Here is a 5,362-nt window from a genome sequence, read left to right as displayed (position 1 = left end):
TCGGCTGCTCAGTGAGAGGGTTTGTCTCAGAGAATAGAGATTGACAGAGGTGTACACCTGACAGCAACATCTGACCTACACACAAACCACCCACCTTCTTATGTGCGCATCCTTTACATACTCTGCAGCTGGTTCCTCATGGCCTTCTTCCCTCCCTCCTTGCCTTCTTCCCTCCTTCCTTCCCTCCTTCCTCCCTCCCTCCCTCCCTCCCTCCCTCCCTTTCTTGAAGCAGGGTTTCTCTGTGTAGCCCTGGCTATTCTGGAACTCATTCTGTAGACCAGGCTGACCTTAAACCTGCCTCTGATCCCTGAGAACTAGGATTAAAAGCGTGCAGTACCATTGTCTGGCCATTATTATCTTTACAGTGAGGCGCTGATATATATTACATTTATATATAATGTAAATGTTTACAGCCTATATTTGAATTTTTCATGTTCTAGTAATTTAATGTGTAAATAAAAATCAGCTACTGTGTTAAACCGTAACTTTGGAGAACATTTTCTTACTCTGTCTATTCATTAAAAAGTCTTCAGGGAGATGACTCAGTGACAGAGTACTGATAACTCTTCCTCAAGATCTGGTTCCTAGAACCCACAGAGGGACTTAGAACCACCTGTGACTCCAGTTTCAGGCAATCTGGTGCCCTCTTCTGGCAGGCAGAAAACTCATACACATAAAATAAAAATAAAAAATTTAAACAAAAATCTTGAGGGCTGGGACTGTCAGTCAGTTGGTAGACGCTTGCCTGGCATGCACAGGGCCTAGGTGTTTAATCTCTAGTATGGGAGAAATCAAAACAAGAGTCATTCCTGTTCTCTTGTTGACCATTGCCATACAAAGTAAGGCAAGCAGAATAATCGCATGATGTTCATATTTAAAGGTCAAGGGTGCTTTTTTTTTTTTTTTTTTTTTTTTTTAAAGTTTCACTGTAGGTGTCTACCCCATAGACCAGAAAAGCAAATTTACCCCCTCAGTTCAGGATAGGTTATGTATTTGAGTGCCTCCTTTTGATCCGTTATCACTAAGTTAAATGTTGTTGATTACTTTGTGTGTTTTGACCCTCGCCATTAGGCCCAATTTGGTTATTCAAAAGTGTTGTTCCCCTAAGACTTGCCTATACACCTCTTTACACTTATAAACCCTATAGCATGACTAAGTACATGTGTATACAGGATGTTCTTCTCTTTATCTCTTAAAGCAAATCACTTGGTAATCTCGTGATCAATTCATCATAACCTAAGTTGTAGGAATTTGCCAAGTCTTAAAAAGTTTAAATTGCTATGTCGGGATGGATATTAGATGCTGCGTGCACATTTAAGATTTTGCAGCAGCCTTAGCAGAATAGCTTACAGAGCCTGTGGAAGTTCAGGGTACTGAATATGGAAGCAAAAAGCATGTAGAGAGCTGCCGTCGCACGTGGCCACCAGGTCTGCTAATTCACAGGGCCATCGGTCTCAGTTGTGGACTGGTCTTTACAAAGAAGCCTAGCTCACGTTGTGTGATAGAAGTGAGCTGTTTTTCCTGGTGTGCATGCATGAAGTTAACCGCTTCTATTCTTACTGCTGAATGATGGAAGGGACAAAAAAATGGTTCAGAACTGCCTGTTTTTCACTAGCCACTCTGCTAGTTTTAAAAGAAATACTGGAAGGAGATTGTTAGAGATTCCTTGGTTACAGAAGCATGGCCTTCATGCTGATGTTAAGAGGATCTGTGGATTTAGGCATTTAGGTATTGTTTTGGTGGCCGTTGTGGGCATAGGTCATGTTAGTACTGTCCTTTTGCTTTCTTGTGCCATAAGGATTGTATTTGTAACACAGATGGGGATAATGGAGCCTTCAGCACAACCACCGGGGAAAATCTTACTACATCATCAGCTACTTAAAATCTTTTTGTTTAGAACAATGTAAACTTACATATTTATAAATCTGACTACCAATTCTTTTTTAATCTTCCTCGTTAATAATGAGGAATTATAGTATAGCAAAACAAAGGGATGGTGGGAAGGTTCATTTAAAAAAGTCAATGTAAGAAAATTCTTTTACAATGTGTTTTTATAACGCTTTAGTAGCATACTTATGGCTTAAGACACACAGTTTGGCTGTGTATTTTATTATCTAACATATTGAACTGTCATCATGTAAAGCTGTGTCCTGAATGTTTACATGAGCTCGTTCTCCTTCATACCCACTGTGACATAAACCTATTATGATGCTGTAAATTCAGAAATAGGACAAAGGACTTTAAAAAACATTTCAAGGTCACATAGAAGTTGAGCTTTTATAGTGGTGTTGGGGAGATGGCTCCTTGTGTAAAAGTACTTGCTGTACAAGCTTGAGGACCTCAGTTGAGATCCCAGCACCACAGACGTGCCGGGTTTGTATCATGATTGCCTGTAATCCTGGTGCCTGCACAGGGACATGGAGAGCAAACATAGGATAGTCTCTGTAAGCGTGAGGGCCGGCTGGTGCAGCATAAGCAGTGGAAAAACAGAGCAGCCTCAGGTCTTCTCATGTGCACACCTGCATTGACATCCAAAGCCATCTGCACAGACACACACACACACACACACACACGGCATTTGTCAGCAAACACATGTGATTATAACTTTATAACAGTTGGGTTGAAAGCAGGAAGCAGAGCGTGATGAGGTAGAGTAGCTGTGGAATTAGGACTTGGTGGTTTTCAAATGTTTCACTGTCTTTCCCAGTTGTGCTGGTATGCTGCCGAGCAGTTGACCTCTGTGTTTATCTTAATGGAGTTCCACAGCTACTCTACAAGATAGGTCCTATACTGTTTTCTAGATCACCCAAGAAAGCTATTTAGAAATTGCTCAGAACTCTAGGCCCTCTTGCAGCCCAGTCACTGGGGTTACAGATTGAGTGCCACAGTGCCTTCACGTACCATTGTCGAGGTAGGGCTATAATAGACTAGCCCTCTCTGTTTTTCTACTACATAAGTCTTAGGTCAAGAGCATTTACAAACAAAAATATCTATGTATTTAAAGCCTACCCCCACCCTCCTGGTACACGTAGCTTAACTCAGACTATCCTGTCACTGACCATTTTCTTAGGGACTCATGTAAATCCTTATTATGGTGGCTCTTTCAACAAATGGGAAATCTAATTTGGTGTATTCTGAAAGAATTCAAAACTGTATAATTCAGAATTACAAGTATAACATTTTATTTAGTGATCTGGCTAAGAGTAAACCTTTTTCATAAGGTTTTATGAAACAGTCACCAAGACTCAGTTTTAGCAAAGAATATAAATTAACATGTGGTTTGAACCAGGGCATGGTCCGTGCAGGGCAAGACTGTACAACTCAGCTGCATTCCTAGCCTTCAAGAATATTTAAGTAAAATTCCATACATTAATGTCTCCCTGTCTCAGTTTATAAGTTAACAGCATGAAAATACAATTTCATGTAGATAAGATTTGGCACACAATGATGCTGACTGTATTAAGCCGGCATATGCAGATCCTGGATTTTTCTGAAAATAACTACTTTCAGAAGAAATGGATACTAGAAATGATGTGCTAACTTGGGGGAAGCAGTTTGTGAGTTAGAGTGTTTCTTGCCATCACTGTAATAGCTAACATTTGCTATTTGCCTGGATGTCGGTAACGTCCCTTTCTGTGTTATTTTAATTCTTAACACTGTCCTACAAGATTGATGCCTATTATCTTATAATAACCGGAAACTAAGGTTTAGAAGAGGGTCAGTAGTTTATACAACAGCACGCAAATACAAAGCAGTGGGTTGGTCTGCTTCCAGGGACCAGACTTTTAACTGCCATGCGGAATATTGCTCTTCATTTAGTCACGGAATGAATGAGTAATAGAGAAAGAAAAAGCACAGGTGTTACTAGACAGAACTAAGGTTTTAGTTGGGGAGGCAGAGAGCCACTTTATGGTTTCTGTTACAGGCCTGGCAATGTTCTACCCACTGAACATGGGTCAATGATGAAAATGGAGAATAATATTTGAAATTAGGGAAACGACCAAAGGGGGTGGGGGTGGGGTAAAATGGCTTCCAAAATAATAGGACAAAGAGAAAAATAAAACAGAGAAAGGGAAGTAGTCTTTGGATAAGAGAGTTACATCTTTAAATAAGTAAAGCCTTACCAAGGGGATAATATTTGAATAAAGAAAGAAAAGAGGAAGGAACAGTCCAAGTATATGCCTGTGTTAGGAGTGAATAGACAGCAAGAGACATGCCTGTTTTGTTCTAGGAAAAGTTATGTATTGATTAGTTTTTGTAGACGAGACACTAACTAGGCTCACATGGGAAGAGTGAATTGCCTCCCATCAGACTGGTCAGAGAGCGTGTCTGTTGGGCATATTCTTGATTAATGATTAATAAGTGGTGGTTTACATTTATCTGCCAAGCTCGCTGTGTATAATGTTGTGTCTCTTCAGATAGTTGTATAAGAAAGCAGGCTAAGCAAGCCTTGGGAAGCCAGCCAGTAAGCAGCAGTCCTCTATGCTTCAGTTCCTGCCTCCTAGTTCCTGCTTGAGCTCCTGCACAGGCTTCCCTTGATGATGGACTCTAACCTGTAAGATGTAATAAACCGGTTTTTCCCTGAATTGGTTTTTGTTAGTGTCTCATCACTAACAACAACAAAAAAAGCAAATGGAGACAGACCAGTGATGGCTAGAATTGGTTCTTGTGTAGTGTGTAAAAGTTCTATGGCTTTTACTGTAGCTATTGGGGAATTTTGAACAGTTTATTTTCATTAGTTGAATTTTTTTGGGTGCTTTGTGAAGTATAAATGGAAGTGTACTGTGGGGTCAAGATTAGAACCAAGGAAACCTGACGGATATGAAGTCACCAAGGAGGAAAATTAACAGTGCTTTGTACCATTTGTCCTTGCTAGTTGGTGGACAGAGCCATGTCTCTTCTCTGCCTTAGGCATGCTGCTGTGCTCTAGCCATGCTGATCTGCTTGTCTCCCTCCACTGCCTTCTCATGTGCTGTCTTCTCTGTCTGATGTCCTTTCCCCTCTGTGCCTGAGGTGCTCCTGATGGTACTCTTTTAGAAAGCCTTATCTTTCCCAGCAGCTGGAAGTGATCCTTTTTTTCCATACACATCCACTCTGCCCTCTGTACCTCTACTACAGAGACACTGCTCTTAATTAACAACCTTTTTTCTTACATTGTGAGTCCAAAGAGGTTGGGACCTAAGTTTTACGTATGTTTGTACCCACAAAGGATTGATACGGTACTGGTTATCATAGGAGTTAATTAATATGTGTCTAATGGAAACAACATATGAATACTGGAAAAGTCATTCAAATTAAACCAGAAGATGATGAACGAGGAGGAGGAGGAGGAGGAGGAGGAGGAGGAGGAGGAGGAGGAGGA

The sequence above is a fragment of the Psammomys obesus genome, unplaced genomic scaffold, assembly GCF_907164565.1.
Source record: "Psammomys obesus unplaced genomic scaffold, mPsaObe1.curated_primary_1811, whole genome shotgun sequence".
Lineage (NCBI taxonomy): Eukaryota > Metazoa > Chordata > Mammalia > Rodentia > Muridae > Psammomys > Psammomys obesus.
Note: the sequence above shows the minus strand (reverse complement) of the source record.